The sequence below is a fragment of the Accipiter gentilis genome, chromosome 12 (assembly GCF_929443795.1).
Source record: "Accipiter gentilis chromosome 12, bAccGen1.1, whole genome shotgun sequence".
NCBI classification, from domain to species: domain Eukaryota; kingdom Metazoa; phylum Chordata; class Aves; order Accipitriformes; family Accipitridae; genus Astur; species Astur gentilis.
Window position 1 is genome coordinate 16,390,223 of NC_064891.1, and position 20,974 is coordinate 16,411,196.

Sequence of the window (20,974 nt, forward strand, 5' to 3'; positions counted from 1 at the left end):
ATCCTATAGTTGTTTTTCTCCATATGAAAATCCAATAAATAGGAAGAATGATTTTCTTCTTAGCACCCCTGCCCTGTAGGTATTTCTTTTAGCTGCTATTAAAGTTTGCAAGTGATTTCAGTTTTACTGTTTAAATAAAAGAGCCAATACAGTAAGGAGGTGCAGCATGCCTGGCATTTTCTCGAGTCTTAATGACTGTGTTCATGAGGGTCAACCCTGTTAAGAGAAATAAGTTCCCAGACTAGCAATTTACTTGGTTAAAGGAAGAGTTGACTGGGTATCTACACTGTTGATTGTCTTTTTCCTAGTCACGAACGCTGCCCACACATGATGTTTCAGCATTTGACCGAGTCCGGGGAATGCATTCACAAGTATGACTCACTTTCAGGTATGGAAAAACCTTTTCTCTTTATAGCTTTTTTCTTCGTAGCTAAGAAAGTATTTTGTCATTGCTTTAGTGAAGTGTAATTACAGTAATTCATCTGCAGTCAAAAAATTTCAGGTTTGAAAATCTCATCTGTGGTTGTACAGGCATAAATGTTATGTTAAAACATAAAAGCTGATATTAGTGTAAATAAGGGCTCAACTTCCTGTGGAGTGCGAGGCATTGCCTACTTCCACTGCAATTAGCAGGCTGTGAAAGTGCTCATAAATTCACAGACTCAAGCCCCAGAATGCGTATGTCAAATCATAGCCCTCTCCTGCTTCTTTCTGCATGATAATGGAGGACCCAGGTGCAATTCTTTTTGCTTGAGAAAGACTTTACAATGCCAGCATAATCCTCGTTCTTTACCCAGTACCACAAAGTCTGAGGAAAAGTAACAGGAGAATCAATGTGCCATCCGTTATGGTGAAGCATTGCTACTATTTTCAGCTGTGTGACACCTCCTGCATGGAAGCAGTGAGAAGGAAATGGATCTCTCTCGCCTGATCATTCAAGCTTGATGTGCACACATGCATGTGGGAGGTAAGGAGGTCTTGGTTTTAGACGTATATCATCAGGAGATAATAGAGTACCCATCCAGCACACTATCCCTGAGCTTCTTCAGCAGAGATATCTTGTGACAAAATGGTAGAAAGCACAAGACTATTCCTCATGTTATTGTTGCTGAGCACAAGCTCATCGTTGCTGGCACCCTCAGAGATGCCTGTATTACTAGACAGGAGGAAAAGAGAGTGAGGCACTGCGCAGTCCAGAGGGTAAGTATTCACGCAGTGTTTAGGACACCTGGATTGCATAGTCTGCATCACCATAGGAAGAAGAGGAATCAAAGAAAGGTGCGCGGCTGTATTATATTCCACTCTTTTTTTGTTATTTTCGGAGTAGACCTCTCAGGGTCTTTTTGCCTTTTTGTTTATTATTTTTGCTTGAGTTCTTTGAGAATAAGAACCAGTGTGTGATGAATGCCTAAAGGACGCAGGCATCAGTCTGTACCAAGAAGTTACGTGTCATACCTACCTTTGAATAACAAGGCTTGTAGTGTCTCCTCTGATATTTTCTACATGCAAGTGAGTCACCGCTTGGTTTGCTGGTTTGTGAAGTTGCCTTTGGGGGTGCTAATTCAACATGTGCATTGCATATGGAACTACTTTAAAATTCTTCTTTACAGGCCTCTATAATCACCTTGACAGTCTTGCTCATGTATGTGCACAATTGGTTGTTAATATTGGCTTTTATTTGCAGCAGGTTTTTGCGTATCCACAGACATTTTGAAACTCTCTTTTTAAGGAGGACAGAACTCCAGAAACTAAACAAGCAAACATTTATAGGTCACCTCTAAAATAACAAGCCGACTTGCAGAATGTGTATGTCATTTATACAGATTTATATATAGGTATAGACATTTATAATATATAGGACATATTTGCATATATAAAGCGTATATATGTGTTTTGGTTTCCTCGATGTCACTAGGATGTCTACACATATGCTTCTTTTTATATGAAAGACATTTCTATTGGCGGGTGCTCAGTTGCTCCTGTTGCAGGGCTCTGATAAGGTTTTTCTGGAACATTTCCCCTTCTACCCCTTGCCGTTTCAATTAGTTTCCCGTTCCATAGAAAAATATACCTTATCTGATAAGAATATAGAACCTGTGTAGTTAAATTTTGGTTTCTACAAGCAATGAATGACTGCTTGCTTGAATGTTCACAGAAAGAGAATCTAAAAGAGGCCCAAGCATAGCTGGAATGAATTAAGATTTAAATTTCAGCAGGCATTCATTGAAAGCTTTTTTTTTTTTTAAAGGCATTCAGTTCTTCTGATGGTAAAGGATTCACCTAGCTCTTGATTTGTAAAGGACTGTCTGGACTTTATTGCTAATTGTAAGTCACTGTGTAGGCTCACCAGCCGTACAAGGAAAAATAAAGTCCCTGACCATACATCTTCTCTTTGCATCCCCTTCCTCAGGGCTTGCTTTATTTCCAAAACCACAAACTCTAAACCAGAACAAATCAACTCAAACTGCTCAGTAATAATCACCCGAGGCCCTTCCAGCCTCAGCCAGCTGGGAGAAGACAGCACGCAACCTCATCTTATGAGATTTTCTTTTGTACCAACCTTCTCATTCCTTTTACATCACCATCAAAACCACCATTACCAGTCCAATAACCTCTTACATGCCAAATTGGCTTTCGCCCACCACACACTGTTCTTTTGCAACAGCTGCGTATGCCAATTTACCACATTTTCACGCACGTAACTCACATTCCAGAAAAAAATGAGATCACTTTAAAAAGAATCAATACTTCAGAATAGGGCCTTTCATAACCTGAAACTGCAAGGGCTACTGTTGAAGGGAATGCAGGGAATTGCTGGGAAATAGCAAGACCTGGAGTAACCTGGAGTAATTTTTGCCTTGATTAATCGACACATTACAACTTGTAGTGACTTTGAATTGAAGGAGTGTTTGGTTTTGTTTTTAAAGTTAACTAGTATATCATCATAATACCATATGTGTTCATCTTGCCACACTAGAGGACAAAAATGGACTTAAGACTGCATGTTCTCTGGACGCTATCAAAGAGGAGAAACTTATGGCAATAAATATATGTATATATATGTATTTATGGATGTGAAACTTTTGGAATATGCAGAATATTGAATGTGACGTATAAGCCCTTATATTTGTGTGGACATGTGAGCCATTGATGTGCCTTTTGCAAATCGACGGGGAAACCTTTTTTTCCTGGAGCTTTGCTTTCTTCCTAGGAAGGGGTAACCTCCTGCAGTATTTTGCAAACACTTGATGGATCACGTGAGTTGTTCTAGACAAGAGCTACGCTGTCCATCAATTAGGTGGCAATATACAGCCTGCACAAATCAAATTCACTTGGAGTTTTATTTGCCTCTGTAGCAGCTGAACAAATATCACAGAGATTGAACTTGTGCTACCATAACTGGTAGTCTAATTTCTTCCAACAAACCAGTTTCATTGAGCCAGAAGGTCAGCGCAGAACAAGTTTATGACAGTGTGCTATGAGTATGTTGTAAATAAAAGCCGATGGCTTTCAAGATAGGTAGACTGCAGCGGAGGATTTTGTGATGCTCTATTGCCAGTACAGCATGTAAAACCTGACACCATTCTACTTAGCAGCAGCAGTTTAATTGTTACTATAAGAGGTAAAAACCCACAGACTAAAAAACTCCTCTTAAAAAAACCCTCTGAAAATTAAAATCTAAGGAAAGATTAATGTTAGATAGAAAATTTAAACCTGAAAAAAAAAAGATTAAGACAATGAATAAAGTTAAGCTGTACTTGAAAATTGATTAAGTCTTGCTAACTAGCCCAAAAGAGAACTACCATATGGCCCTTATTGCCATAAACCATCAACTTGTACATTCAGGGCCCAGCTCTTTTGAAAACTCTCACTAACTAAATCAGGTCTTTCATTTCAGTCTGAAACCTAGAAGATGGTTAGTCCCTTTGCCTTCTCCCTCACCATCTTTGTCTTCATCTGTGTGGCTGATTTCTAAGTCCTGTTGAGAAACGCTTTCTGCAGCGTTTAACAGCAGAGGAAATTGAGACAATGCAGCTCACCTGTGCCTCCCAAAATGAAGATGGAAGGAGAGAGCTCTGCAGCTGACACCACCTAATGCAGCCTTTGAGCTTCTCAATTGCTCTGTGCTGTCAGTAAGATGGGACCTGAGGACTGAAAAAAGAATAATAGTCTTCTGGCCCTGCCCCTTGCTCCACCTCTCTGTTCAGGGGAAGGAAAAGGACTGTAGCCATGGGATGTGTTTGCAGGAGGAGCAAGAAGATCAATTGGTATGTAACTACGTTACAGTGCTAATCCTATTTGCAACATTTTCTATAACCGGGTCTCTTAGGCAGCGGGCTAGTTTTATAGGCATAATATCTTTTCATGGTATTACATATAATATAGTATATGAAATACAGCATATGCCTGGGATGGTGGCTTAGCAGGATCTGAGTCGCCAGTATGTTCGCTGTCACTAAATTTAACCTCTGTTGGAAATCTTGTCAAAGGAAAGCAGTTGGAATTAAGTGTTTTGAAAATGAGAGTGTGATCATTTAAGAGTAGGTGGCCTATTGATTTAAACAGGAGCACAGTTAGGTACTGATGGCAGATAAAGGACATATTTTGGCAAAGCAAGAAGAAAAGTAGGTAAGGAAAATAAGAAAAATGTAGTAAAATAAGCTGTAAAACAGACTTTCTCCTACTGTACTATTTTACTAATAGCATTGGGTCCACCAGCAACTTTCTACACACTCCTCTTAGCAAATTTGTTGCACGTTGTGGATTCACGCTCAAAGCCATATAGGTTTCGAAACTGAGCAGGAGGTGAGTATGTGGTATATGAGAGCGTGGCCCTGCATTGCCCCTTTACAGGGTCTCTGGCAGATTTTGGAAGTCAACAGAGTCAGATACTGGACAAAGGGCTAGAAGTTTTTGCAAACATCTGAACGAGGAGTACTCGCATGTGTTTGTGTGGCAGAGACTGAATCTCTGGTGAACAGCTTGCTGCAGTTACAATTTTAATGAAAATTGAAAGCTTAAGTGCCACCATTTTCCATATCACTTTTCCCCTAAAATGATTTATTGACCACTTATACATGATACATTCTCCTGTCATGAATAACAGACTATATATTTATTTTCATGAATAATGGCTCCCATTTTAATTGATAGTTTCAGACAGAGGAGTAGATTTATTTCTACAATGAATAAAACTGCTCTCAATATACGGCCTGTATAAATTATTTTAGTATGTATTCCAGTTTTCCTTTTGTAACCCAGTATGCTCCTAATCTTAACAGAAATCAATCAAATAAGATCTAATACATCACTAACCAGCAGCTTCTATAAAGTATAGTACGACATTTTTCTATAATGTTTTTAAAATTTGTGTTAAATGGTGTTGCCAGAAGCTTTCAGTGAACCAAGGAGCTTTTGACTTGGCTGATATATCTGTCTGTAAGATGTCTGTTTCATTCCCTGTTATCTTATTTGTCTTTTACTGACACCCTACCTGCATACATATGACATCTCAATTACTTTACTCAAACGCAACATCTGTTATGCTACCCTTTTTTTGGTAAAAATTTAAAACTCAAGCATGTTAATAATCAAACATTGATTCCTGCAAAGCATGAGATTGTGTGGGCAGATGATGTATTTTGCATTCGTTCCTGAGTGTGACACCAAACACAGAGAGTCAAGCCTATGAAGGATTCTCCTAGCAAAGAAGGTGATCACAGTTCAGAACTGAAATCCCCATTACTTGCAAATGATCTCATTCTGATATTAATGTTCAAGTCAATACGTGCTGTGTGCTCACAAATATGTCTCAATTGTATGCTGCAGAACTACAGATCTGTTAAGGGAATAAACCTGCATACCTTCCTGTGTCTAGTATAAAAACCCCAAGCTTGCTGTGAATCATTTCAAAATAGAATTAAAATGGTACAGAGCATGCACTAGCTGGCTTCATTGAAAACAAGCAAACAAAACCCCAAACAGAAATTCCTGAACAAATTGCATTGAAAAGCACTGACCCAAATATCTTCACAATGTATTAGCCTATCAGTAATTTTAGAGCGCTATTATTTACTCTTCAAAGTCAGGAATGATACAGTTCTCTCTTCCTCTTTAATAAGGATTTCCTTATTGTAGCCTGACTAGAGTTTTCTAAGGCATTACTTCAATCCCTATGTAAACATTTACATGAGGGACTTTACATCCGTTCAGAAATCCCGGAATGATGCACCAGCATTGGAAAGTTTTGACTGTGGCATTTTGATGTTTTTCAGTATGCAAAGAGATTGGTGATGGGAACACTGTCAGATATAATGGCCAAAGGACAGACGAAAGAGTTTGTGAATGCACTGTAAATGAAATGATCCAAATGCGAGTTCCCAAGAATGAATTTCAAAATGTGACTACGTTTTGGCAAGGACAGAGAGGTAGAATCCACAGAAGAGAAAAATATATTTGGGTCATTGCCTGCTCTTGAGTAAGACACTTCACCATCTACTACATCAGGTAATTAAATTCTAAATGGCAGTAATATTTGGAGCCAGGTTATACTTTATATTTCTATTCATAAAGCACTCTGAGGGGTTTTTAGTTGAAAGACAGTGTTGTGGGGTAGAATATTAGTAATGTAATGTGACACAATGTTTTAATCACAAGAGGTATTGCTTACAGATCTGGCATTCATGCCAGATGTGCTGTATAATGGATGTACAGCAATTTAGCATTTACTGTACCTTATTTATAGTGTTGTCTTTGCTTCTATATATATTTCCTTAGCTAAAGCTATGGTATTTGAAAGAAAATGGATATACAAGTCTGTGTAAGAATTTGAATAGCTTTTATCTATGTCTGCATTAACATGCAATTCCTTTCCTTACTCTAAAATAAATAGGCTATTTTCTTGAGAAAACAGAGACATGATTACTAGAAACTGTAGTTTTCTATTTTGTTATTTGAGCTATGAAATCAAGATATGTTTTAATAAAATACTGCAGTCAATTAAATTCAGCTGTTAAGCTAAAGCAGAGACTGATGAAAGTCGATCAAAACACAGCACTCACTGCAGGGAGGCAAGTAAAGCAATAAAGAACTAGACCTAAAGCTACATAGTCCTTTTTGTTAGGTAGCAGCAAAGTAATTTGCATTATTCATTTCACCCTGGGAAAAAAAAAAACAAACCACCACCAAACCCCCCAAAACCAACACATGAATAGATTGAAAGGACTAGATGGAATCTAGCTGGCAAACAAAGCAGAGGTAAAGTAAGGGAAGCAAAGAAAGGAAAATCAAATGTAACAATGCTACCTAGGTGAGTAAAGGAAATAAAAAGGGTTCTAGAAATATCTAGGGAGCATAGGAAGAGACCACCAAAAAGTAACAAAGGGACTGTATAAGTGAAGACTCCAAGATGGATGAAAAATGTTCAAAACTACTTTTTCTTCGTTTTCAATATAAAGGAAAATGATGAAAGTGGAGAATATTATGTAGGAAGACAGAGAACTATTACAAGCAATGGGCCAGAATTGTGCTTAACTTGCACACAAGGGCCCTATTTTCTACCTTCTTTCTCATGTTGAATAATGCTTATATTGCAAGTAGCCCCCCGGCTACTCATCAAAATGGAAAAAAAGGAAGTGCCAGATAGTATAAGGATGACACATGGAGTTACAAAGTGTAATGCAAGCACACTGCTCTGACAGCATCCTACAGAATCTCTCACTAAAACATTCTTCTGTGGAGGTATGAAAAATGTTGCCTGATATAAGTATCCATGCAAATTAAATTATTGTGATGGGTTGACCCTGGCTGAACACCAGGTGCCCACCAAAGCCGTTCTATCACTCCCCCATCCTCAGCTGGACAGGGGAGAGAAAATATAACAAAAGGCTTGCGGGTCGAGATAAGGACAGGAGAGATCATTCACTATTACCGTCACGGGCAAAACAGACTCCATTTGGGAAAATTAACTCAATTTATTACAAATCAACCAGAGCAAGGTAATGAGAAATAAAACGAAATCTCAGAACACCTTCCCAACCACCCCTCCCTTCTTCCCGGGCACAACTTCACTCCCAGATTTCACCACCAAGCCCCCCCAGCGGCACAGGGGGACAGGGATGGGGTTTATGGTCATCACACGTTATTTTCTGCCGCTTCACCTCCTCAGGGCGAGGGCTGATCACACTCTTCCCCTGCTCCAGCGTGGGGTCCCACCCACGGGAGACAGTCCTCCACGAACTCCTCCAACGTGGGCTATTCCCACGGGCCGCAGTTCTTCACGAACTGCTCCAGCATGGGTCCATTCCACGGTGTGCAGTCCTTCAGGAGCACACTGCTCCAGCGCGGGTCCCCCACGGGGTCACAAGTCCTGCCAAAAAACCTGCTCCAGCGTGGGCTCCTCTCTCCACAGATCCGCAGGTCCTGCCAGGAGCCTGCTCCAGCGCGGGGTTCCCACGGGGTCACAGCCTCCTTTGGGAACCCACCTGCTCCGGCGTGGGGTCCTCCACGGGCTACAGGTGGAGATCTGCTCCACCGTGGACCTCCCTGGGCTGCAGGGGGACAGCCTGCCTCACCAGGGTCTTCCCCACGGGCTGCAGGGGAATCTTCGCTCCGGCGCCTGGAGCATCTCCTCCCCCTCCTTCTGCACTGACCTTGGTGTCCACAGGCTTGTTTCTCTTACATGTTCTCACTCCTCTCTCTGGCGGCTGTTTTCCCACTCTCTCAACTTTTTTCCTTCTTAAAAATGTTATCACAGAGGCGTTACCACTATCACTGATTGGCTCGGCCTTGGCCGGCAGCGGGTCCGTCTTAGAGCCGGCTGGTATGGGCTCTCTTGAACACAGGGGAAGCTTCCAGCAGCTTCTTACAGAAGCCACCCCTGTAACCCTGCCCCGCTACCAAAACCTTGCCAGACAAAACCAATACAATTATGTTTTTCCTTAGTTTGTGTCCATTGTGTTTGAAATAGAAGACGGCTATTGCAGTGCATGATGTCTTTCACAGTGCATGCTAACACCCTAGCACCACGAAAAAACATGGAGGACATGCTTTAGGACATTAATAAGAGCCAAATGAGGCACACTCCATGCATTAATTTAGATCCTACTCAGAATATACTTAAAATATATTTTTATTGAAGAGAGTAAATATATTGCAAAAGAGTATTTTATAACAATGCTGTGGATGCATGCATTTTCACTCCCATACTTTTGGTTCTGTAGGATTCCGTGCCCCGCCCCCTCATTTTTTTTTCTAAATACTTGGTGAGGCCTTGTGTATTAATCGGAGATTATCTTGCTGGAACAAAAATGATGTTATAGAGGGAAAGCATAAGTGTATTACTTGGAGTTGAATGACGTACCTGGGGGAGATCCACTTAGAATCTTTTACTAAAAAACTTCAATGGGAAATGCCATTACTGTCTGAATGACACACATAGTGGAGAATATACAATCTGCCTAAAATATAAACTGTTTTGACAGCATGGCAAAACAGCTCTGGCATTTTTGGATCAATGAGATTTTTCATTTTAAAATGACTACTGAAAATGAAAATAATTCAACTACGAGCAAAAAGTGTACAAAACTTAAATTCCAAACAAAATGTTTCAGTTTTATCTAAAGAGAACGTTTGATTGACCTGAAATGTTCTTTTTCTAATATAATTTCATGGAAGATTTGTACATTTTGGCTTTTCAATTAAGTTTGTAATGGGAAAAGAAAATCCATGTACTCTCTCATGAAATAAAAAAATTGAGTTAGTATAAAACTCTACTGTTGCATTATTATGTGTCTAGGGCCACTGAGCGGAGAAATTAATAAAAAGGACAATGAAGCTGACACTACTCAGCATTAACAAAAATGACACTGCTCAGTTAAAGAAAAATACAAAAATCTGTAGAATAAAAATTCCTTTTCCTTTGCCTTTATTTTTGTAGTCTCCTTGCTTCTTCAGTCAGTTGAGGAACTTCAGAACATTATGAGAAGAGATTTCTTTTTGCACAAGAAGTTTAGGAAAAAACCCTATTACTACTCCTACAAGCATGTGTGTGCACATACAGATGGATAGACAGATGTAGGTATAAAGTTCCTGTAAGTCTGCCAGAGTCCAATACTCTCTGAACAGGTTCATTTAGATATTCCACATGTGGAGTGTAATGTTTAATATCAGATTTATTTGTTTGAAGAGGTTTGACATCACATGGGATTTTTGATTTACCAGAATGATACAAAACATACTGAAATCACAATACAAATGTAAGTTACACTTGGCAAAATACAGCAACTGCAGTGCACAGTTCAATCGCAATACTAAAGTGATCCCCATTACCGGTCTCTATAATATGCTCACTGTCACGATGCTGGGTGTCCCCAGTCACCAGGAAGGAAGACGTGGTTTAGAGCAGCTTGAGCCCATTGCTCTCTTTGAAATTCTTGTCTTAAATTGTTCAGTTTTATACTCTGCGTGGGACTGAGCCACACACACACTCCCCCCATGCTGGTCTGGCCAACTTGGGGAGACATTCACAATCTTGATGGATGCGGGGAGAAACATTTACACCACCAGCTGATCCACTCAACTGCTGATAGCTGTGTGTTGAGATAAAGTCAGTTTTCTTTGCCACAGCTGTGGTCACTCACACCCTACATTATTCCTTGATCTTCAGGGGCACAATGCCCTTGTCCATCTCCTTGAGCCTTCTTCTAATTTACGGGTTTATAGGTCAGCCACAAAGTAAAAAATGCTTGGTCAAGATCTTTTGACCCTTTCTTGGACTCCAAGTCCAGACCTACAGTGACTTCCAAAGATGAAGATAAAAGATAGTATCAAGTAGGATTTGCTCAGTCTTTGCTTTCTTTTGATTGTAGGAGCAGCTGTTTGTTTTGCTTTGGTGATTTTCATCCTAAGAGGCCTATGGGCTAAAGATCTTTAATTCATTCTACACTGTCACCTATACTCTGCATGGAAGATGCAGGAGAAAGGTGGAGTAGTCAAAGAGTTTTAGCTATAGTCTTTCTTTTACTTTTTATTTATACTGATTTGCATGTATCCTTAAACAATTCAACCATTTAAAGCAAAATTTGTTTATAGTCTGCCATTTTATGCTGTAGGCTGAATGTAACCTTAGCTGAGAGTAAAAGGCATGCAAATGTATCTACCACAGCTGAACAGATTCATGCACATATGAAGCATGGCAATTCGCAATAGTTATTCAATATTAGATACGAGGAGGATCCTAGAGCAAGTAAGCATTTGGGAAGAAATTAATATCAATCTGGAATAAATGAAATAAATCATTAATAGTGGTCTCTATAACCCATTTGGTTAAAAAAGGACGTTTAACAAATGGTTTCCTCCATAATGTTTCAAAAAAAGAGGACACATTGTGAATAACACTAACTGTTATTGACAGGTCATAAAACTGACTCAATTTCTGTGTTTCAAATAAAAGGATGCACTTTCTGCCCAAGGTTTGGAACTGATCCTGACCTGATTTCCTGAACAGATAAAGACTTCACGTACACAGGCTATTATTAAAATGTGAAATTGATAAAAGTGAAACCTAAATAAAGCATTTACTGATTTTGACATGTTTATGCATAAAAATTGTAAGAAAAGGTGCAAGTAGGTTAAACGGTTTGACTTGCTTAAAAAAAAAAAAAGGCAAGAAAACCTAGTTGGATTTCCTGCATATACAGGTCATAGTATTTCATCAAATGAGTCCTGCAACAGGACAACAGCTCTGCACAGGCTATGGGCTATCTATTGATTTAAGCTTTTATAAATTAAGAATGTGCAAGCTCTTAAGCAAATAATTCCAAAGGTTTCTTGCCTCCTCTGGTAAAAACACCCAAGCTTTTTCATTTTAAACTCCAGTCGTTAAATTTTGTTATACTATGGAGCTTGCTACTATTAAAAATTTTATCCCCATTTGGGTCCCTGCAGATCAGGAGCAATTCAGCTGGTATCCTTCTCTGTGTTAACCAAAATAATTACTCAGTCTAAAATGGATGTTCCAGATCTTAGATAATACTCGTGACTTTTTTCTGAACTCTTTCCAGTATGTCAACACTCTTTCTAAGTGGAGGATAAAGACTTCAAATTTGAGCAATGTAATTGGTCTCCAAAGGTAACAGACTAAGGAATTAGTACTAGTCAATAAATGAGGAAATGTTTATTTTAGGAATGTCAGGCATGTGGCTTTCAGAGAGGAGGTTACAATTAGATACTGTTAGAGAAAAAAAAAAAGAAATCCAGTATATTCTGCATTCTGATATCTCCACAGAGAGTTTGATACATAACCCATGGTACCAAATGGGACTCCTCCAAGTGACTTGAACAGCTTTGGATCAGGCCTTAAGTGGATCAGGAGGTTTTATGTAAAGCTAGGGAAACAACTAAGGACTTCGCCAATCTCTGGCGAAACCAGAATTTTGCATGCTGTTTTTCACTGCTCTTGAAAGCTCTGAACACAGGCAACAAGAATGATGAAAGGATTAAAAGATATGCAGGGAACCTGAAAGAGCTAGATGCATGCAGTTTAAAAAGAAAGGGGCTTAAGAGATGCACAACTACTCTGTAAGTTCCTTCCAGGAACTAATATATCATCACATAGTTTCTCTGGGAGTAACCTTTCCTCAACTTATTAAAATACAAGATATAAAGTAAGGAAATAATGTGATGTGCGCTCTAATGCACAACCACTGTCCTTTTTATGAGAAAATTCCTCCTCTTCCTTCGTGTAATCTACTTCTCAGTTGAGTCACTTTCCTGGGTTTTTTTTCAACTCAGCTCAGAGCTTTGCAATCAAGTTTGGTAGGAGAGAAGCATTTGCAAGTTATAAGGATTAGTTTCTTTAAACTCTCGGTACCAGTGTTCCTGCAGTGTAGAAGGAAAAGAAGAATTAGTGTGAATTAGAGAATAGCAAAGCATCTTTACTTTTCCTTGTCTCTGGCCATGATAAAAAGTAGAGCTGAAATCTTGGTCCCAATGAAGAGTATGACAGAATTCCCATTGAATTCAGTGGTGTCTATTATTGAATTTTTCATTAACATTTATCTTTTTTCCCCCTTAGCAGTTCAACAATGGCAAAATAGTCTGTGTAATTCATTGCACATACAAAATATGCATATAGAGCTCTTGGCAGAACAAGCTCTTGCATAACATAAAAACCACATAATTCATTTATATAATGCAGTAAGGAATGGACAGCATATGTGCATATATACATACTCACATATGCCCCTTGTGGGTATCTAAAGCTACAGGATGTTCTGAGGAGGAAAGAGCCTAAAGCCAGAAATTTAACATCTCATGTGTTGATGTGTTATTACTTATTTCCATGACATATGTATATATGCTCAAAAGTTCAGTATTTCTATTCATCATAAAATATGCCTTCTTATTTCCTCTACTTATTTTTCTTGATCTTCCCATTAAGGGAGTAGGTTGTGTAAATAACTAAGTTATATCAATCCCATATAAAAATTATCCTCAGCTATTCATCTCAGGTACTAGGCCTATGTATGTCTACCTGTGCATACCTAAATATATATAGATATGAAATATATACCCATCTTGAAGACTTAGAAATACTTGACAATGGAGATGTTCTCTGACTTTTTTGAATTCTCTGTGTGAAGTCACAAGGAAAGAGTCCCTGGATTATAGCTTTGCTAAGTCTTAGAGCCAATACCTGGGGCTTCGATCTATTTGCAAAAATATTGTAAATGCCCATTTTTTGGGGGAAGGATAAGTAACTGTAGCTCTTTGGGAACTCAGTGGATACCACTTTCAAAACAATATTCTGCTGTGTTTTTTCCTACTTTATTTTCTTTCAGGTGAATATGCAGTGGTGTATACACTCAAATCTCCTGCTAACCTTCCCTAGCCTTTTGTCTGTTACATCTCCATAAGTATAAAAATATCCACCTAATTGCAAAGACTAATATATTTATTTTGGCTTTACTTCTCATGACAGCAGTCATTGAATTCTTGATGATAACAGCCAAATCTTCATTGATAACATAGTTATGCTTCATAACAAAAATAAAAACGATAGCAACTCTACGTACAATTAAAAAAATTAGTTCTTTCTTTATATTTTACTACATTCATGATTTCTAGCCAAACTGGTGTTTTAACATTCATTAATTAAGTCAGTCCTCTATCGGAAAGACATTTTATGTACTTTAGAACAATACCTGAAAATAGGCAAGTCAGATATTTGTTACTAAACTTAACCTTGACGTGAGTTACTAAGCAGTCATTAGTGACTTTTATAAGTATTGTGAGTCATTCTGAGTATTCCTTAAACTTTCCAAGCTGCAATTTTTTAGTTAGTTTCTGTTTGCAAAAATTTTCCTTAGGAGAAGTGACATTGGTCCAGTAGGAGCAGCTATAGCTTTTGTGCTTGCCCAAATTGTTCGATGACTTTGGAACAAGATGCTGAATTCATCATAAATTTTCTCTCTTGCAAAGAAACAGCAGCCCACACATGTTTTTCTTAGAAATGAGCAGTGGCAAGTACCCTTAATATCTGACTGTGGGAGTGTTTCAGAGCTTCCACTATTCAGGAAAGCCAGACTTCATCAAGGAGAGCACCACTGAGCACTGCATCAGAGTCAGCAGAGGTAGGCTGTAAGAATGATGAGGCTTTGATGGTAGGTGGAGAAGAAGACTACTTCTGATACTCGCATTAACTCTTTTAGGATTGACTTGGAGATCTTGACATCGTGGTATGCAATGAAAAGTAGCTACTGCTGTCTCCCTTGATATTGTCTACTGTGCCTGAGGTATGTGGTTTTTAGAAGGTGTCCCCAGCGTCATGGCATGATTGCACTTGGGCGTGGTTTGGGCAAGGTTTGGAGGTTTTGCCATTTTCCATGTTTTCTCAACATCTTTCCGTTGAGCATATGTATCTTAGTCCTACTCACAGTCTGCACTGTAATACCCAGTATTGCAGAGAAAGATGAAACCACCTGTACTTGGCAGAGGGTTATGGAAGGTAACTGAGTGAAAGGAAGGATGGTCATATTCATAATGCGTACAAGTGTTCAACCTTGAATGAAACTGCCTACAGCATGAGCTGATTCACATTTTAGGCTGCGTTTCTTAGCGCTGCTTTAATTCTTCCTCCCAATGAACATCTCCCAGAAGCCCTAAACAAAGCAAAAGATATTGCTGCAAGATCAGCTGACATGGAGAAACACATCTTTATTTTATGTTATTATCAGAAGCAAAAGTTATTTCTGGCCCCTTGCCGTTCTCCTTTTTCATCATCTTCACGTCTCTCCTGCAAGAAATCAAAGCCTGTTGTCTTAATGCTCCGTGGTGCTGAGCAGAGTTACGTTAGAAGCATTTTACAGATGAGAACAACGTAGCTATTTTTAAGGTAAAGTGCTTCTGCCTCCACAGAAGTAGCATCAGATTTATATAATTATAAGTACTCCCAGCAGTAATTCACTCAGCAAATATTTAGTTCAGTTTTCATTGAATATCCTCTCATTCATCGATCTTAACTTTTCAACTGTTCTTGACAGTAATTTCCTGTTCTGGCATCAAGTCTTCCTCCTTTCATTTTAACATGGTTTGAGTACAGTATTGTTTTGCTGGTTTTGAACAGGTGAGCTGGAAAATCGGTGAAGATATCTTGGGCTTCTATATGGGTTTCTACTATTTTTGTGGAATGGAGGAAAACTGAGCAGGAGACTGACTGAGTGGCTTTACATCAAGGTAAAATAAAATACACCGCAAATATTTTAGAACTGCATCTGGCAGAAGTGTTTTATATACATTTTTAAAGGATGTAAACATCAACTGAATTTCTGTGTCCAAAACAGAATGCAGCTAAATATATAGATTTTGGTTGGTACATGCTATTTCTTTGTCTTAAGAGCCTGAAGGTGAGATACAATCCCTCTTAATAAGATATATTTTGCAGGATTGTCCATAGTAAACATCTCAAATTGTACTTGAAGAAGGCTGCTATTTTGTAACTATTGATTTTGTTTAGTCTGAAAATGGGTAGCTGATATCATTGATGAGGCTTTAAAATAAGCTGGATACTTTAAACACATCCATATAACTCCTTTTTAAACAGATATAGGACTTTATTTAAGTCATGTATGCTGTAGAGGATCTTTTGTGACCTCCCTTTGCTGGGTTAAACTTCACTAAAGGAGCACCTTTTTTGCATAACAGTGGCTTGAGTGAAATAGCCTGAGTGTGTTATAAGGAGCTTATAGCAAAAACCCAAGCACTGGGGACTGAGGAATGGAAATTAAGGAAGCAGTAGAGAAAAAGGTCAAATAGCACTATCTCAAAGTTAATTTGCCAGTGCCTTGCACAAGAATTGACCGTGTACAATGGCCTGCTAAACTTCTGCGTTGCTTTCACTTCAGAAGCATAAATGGTTGTGTAAGTACAAGGCAGTCATGCTGTTTTTTCCCAGTATCCACCACTTTCTTCCAGTAACTCCTTGCTACCTCTCAGCCCACATATGACCTGGAGAAGGAGCTGGACCTTCCTCTCAAGCTTGCCTGGTGCATGTCTGCAGTAAACCCTGTGATTATTCCCCATCTGGCCCCTTGCAGGCATACCTCAGGGTATTCACCTGGGCCTGTGCTACAAATTTTTTGCACTCAAGAATATAGAACAATAAGAATTACGTCACACAAGAATATAAACCACTAAGCATTACATCACGCAGTTGTACAAAGTGAAGCAAAAGCTAAAACGATTCAGATAGTAGGCACCTGATCATTAGATAATTTCCACAACATACAAATGAAATAAAACAAAGCTGTAGGCAGTCAAAGAGAAGTCCAGGCAAAGCCCGACAAATCCTGAGGCTGGTGCTGTTAGCTTCACACAGAGCTGGTGACCACACCATATTAACTGGCTGCAGGCTGTGCCTTCACTGGCTTGGCGTGGCAGCTCTTCACAGCCCAACTCACCTAAGTGCCCAGTTGACAGCGCCTCACAGCCTTGAAGCAGGGTAGCAGCGTTGGAGAAGACCTCGCACTGACCTTTAATTTAATCTTAAAATAAAGTTGCTGATAGATTGCTGATCTTTGCCATGTATTCATACGCTTCTGTTTAGAATGTGTTTAAGGCTGTATTTCACAGGCACTGATCTTCAAGCACGAAGTACACTGTATAAAAATCTGAGCTGATATCCATGTAGAAAATTTATACACAGTGAGTATTAGTCAGCTGCTTCCCATCTACCTAAAGGCATGAATGCCAAGAATGCTTCAGACTACAGGATTTATTGATCCTAATGTAGCTGCCATATTCAATCAAGAAAGTCTGAAAGGAGTAAATAGGCATTTGCAGATTGATTCCCCTTTAAGGTTTTCCCAGTAGCATACACTGGTAAACATTACATAATAATTACTTCCCAAATAAACAGCTGATTAAGACTGACATTCTTCACTCACGATGAATATTCGTGAACTCTTCAAGTAACATCACTGAAGCTAATGCAGACACTGTGCAATATGATAAAACTGTGAAGAATAGAGGTGTATGTGTATTTGCTTAAGTAACTCATCTATTGAAAGATAAACACTCATTTTTGAAAATAAAATGCCTAGATAAGCATTAGACTCTTGAAATGCACTAACTAAAGTGAAACACACCAGAGTGCTGTTTAAGATCTCCTCCTTCTAACAGGAAATTTAGTAGCAACAGGTGACAGTGGAATTTGATGTTCTTGCTAATAATCATTATATCCTGCCCTGAAACATATCTTTATAGCTACTTAGAACTGTAAATCTCTGTTAAAAGTATTTCTAAAGTGAGCTCCAATAGGATACTGTCTTAAATCTAACAAAGGTTTCTGTGACGTCTCCACTTCCCAAAAAACAAGAAGCGCACAAAGGCTAATTTGTATTACAGTGCCTGATACGTAACTTATAAGCTTGCCAACAGCCATCAGTAGAATTCACTTATGGTAACCACGAAATTATTTGAGAAGGTATATACTATACCACATTTTATTATTTATTGATTGCTAGCAGCACTTTTAAACAAATAAGACAGCTTACATTGTAATTGTTTACATTTCTCTTCACAGAAAAAGTCTGCAGATGTTGTAACTTTTCAGCTTGCCAGAGGATGAACCAAATCTGGCAGTTGAGGTAATGCCATGACCATGTCTCTACAAATTGCTTCTATCAACAGCATCTTGTGGGTTACCATCCTTACTCCCTGTCTTTCCAATCTTACTGCTTCACAGTTCGAGTAGCAGTGGCTGTTAACAGCTTGACCCGTCTGAAGGTATGTGTGTGCTTCAGCAGAAAATGATATGCCAGAGAATATATCACTTGTTGCACTTCTTTCATAGTTTAACGAACAGGTCTCACACAGTAAATGACAGTGCCATTTTTGCATAGATTCTGCAAGGGGGTTTGCACAGATCTGTTCTGGATAAATGGAAAATTCTCTCTCTGGACTAATTAAAAGCAGGTCTGAATATTTTTCTCTCTGGTGAAAAAGAAAAAAAAAAGTGGCATTGTGAAAAAGAAGGGAGACATCACAAAGAAAAAAGATATACAGGATATTTTACTGAACACGTTAAATTAAATATTGATTACCCATAATGTGCCACGGTAGCTTCACAAGAAAGGAAATTCAGTTGTATGTATGAAACTCCATGTCAGCATAAAAATTCCTCTAATATGATAGTGATCTTCAACTGATTGTAGTGCTCTGCTGAAGCCATAGTGTTACTTAAAACCTGAACAGACAAAACTCTTGAGGTAACTTCAGAAGGAATTTCATGTAATTGAACTTGTCTCTTTTTATGATTCTCTGGTACCTCTGAAATGTTATTATTACATTTCACTGGAAAGCAAAATTCACATCAAAATGTTAATTTTATTGTAAATTCAAGACAGTTAGAATTGGGAATTGCTGTCTGCATAATCATATGATCACACCATCACGTGTCTTTGCTTTGGGGGGAATACCTGCTTGATTCAACTAGTCGTATCAGTCCAAGGCTCAGAAGCTGTGTTAGTCCAAGTGAGTCAAGTTTCAAATGGAGGGACAGTGGAACTGGTTACTTGGAAGGAGAAATATGCACATCGATGGAGTGCACTGGAGAGGTACACAAGAGGCCGTCACAGTTCAGACTACAGGACAGTTTCCCAGCAGGGGGCCCCACGTCTGGGCCGTGCTCCATACTGAGGAGATGACATTGAGATGTGAAATTGCAGAATTTGGCTTTATGAAAGCAGAGACAGATACCCAAAACTGCAGTACTGCAGTGAATTCAGAAGATCCAGCTGTAGTTTCTGTTGCCTTAACGCTGATGACATAAGAGGTAGATGGTAGAAGATGCTGTTGCTTCACCTCTGATGCTAGTATGAAACTACTACTGAAGTGAATTGTAGTTCTATGCCTATGGACAGCACAAATTAGAGGAGAGAAAGAGATTTTAAACAGATTATATCTCCTTAAAAGCTGAGTGTAATTCTGTGTGCTGAAGTTAAGTTGGTCCTGCAGCCAAAGTGTGCTCCTGAAGCTAACAGCCCAGTGAGAACTCCTTGAAAAAAAAGCCGTGGAAGGTTTCTTAACTGCAGAATCCTAATGATTGTCCTAGTAGTTAGTAGTATTCCCGGTCACTGCAAATCTCACCAAGCTCTCCCTGACCTTACCAAGGGCTTTATTTACATAAAGCCAACATGCGGGACTGAATGCACGTTCCACTGGAAGCTGCCTGCTGGCAAGGTCCCTGTGGACCTGTCACAGGTGTCGAGGAAGACATAGGCATTCAACAGCATAATTCAACAACAGGGGTCTGTTGGCTCAATGTTACGTCTACTTGCCTGAATTAAGAGATCCTACGAAGGGCCCTGCGCTAGAAAACACTCCCAGTCCCAGCAGCTCCGAAGTGAAACACAGCTGCCCCCGTGCCTTGCCTGCGCTGGCGTAACCCAGCGGGGTGGCCCATTTTGCCTGCCCACCAACAACATCACCTTGGGAAAGAAATAATTAAATAGGTGACATTCCTGGATCAAATAAATGTCAAAGCCCTTTCACAGGATACTCAGTAATGAGACCTAAACCACACCGCGTGGCCCCTGCGCCAGCTGCAAGCTCATGCTGCCAGGCAAATAGTTTAGGTGAGCAATACACGTGGTTTTGAATGAGCTCCCTTGCAGAAAGAGCCAAGCAAGGAGATGGCTCCTTGGGCAGTGCTGCTCTGCAAAAACTCAGCTGCATCGTCAGTGCTAGTGACAGCTGGAGCAAAATCTGCTCCGTGCAAAGGCAGTAGTTCACATTTTCAGCATATTCCAGCCTCTGCAGCTCTTGTTCGCAAATGTAGCAAGGTGCAAGTTCTGTGCAAGGTTGGGAATGCTTCCTGGCAAGTGCACGCATAGCCTAGGGCCTCTCAGCTTGCTTGTGTATTACACTGGGTACCCATTTTATTCTGTTAAAAATTAATGCTCGGGTGAAACAAATAATTTTACAGCTGGTAATAGAAATATGGACAGAAATACTATAAATATTATTTTCACATGGCATGTAATTTTTGCTTTGCTTATGATTTTTTTCCCTTCAGTACTTTTCCATAAAACTATCATAATAATAGTAATAATAAATAAAATAAAGAAGAAATAGTAAAATAAAATAATTTAAAAACAAAGAAACCAAACCAAACCAAAACCTTGTTAGTGACAGAAGTACTCTCAGATGTGTCAAAATATGCAAATTTTATTTGCTTCATAGAAGGGGTTGTTATTAGATGAGTGCTTCAATAGCTGACCTACCGTGCATCTTGACTAAATAGCTGTTTGAAGATATGAGAGCTAGATGGAAGCAGTTGTCCTCAAGATGGTCTAAATACCTCATACTGTGTTCATTAAGGACATCACTCAGAGTACTGTGTTAGGATTCATGGGGTCCTCTGCTCAATTTGATCATCTTTAGAAGCTCACAAGATCACAGGCCAGATTCATCA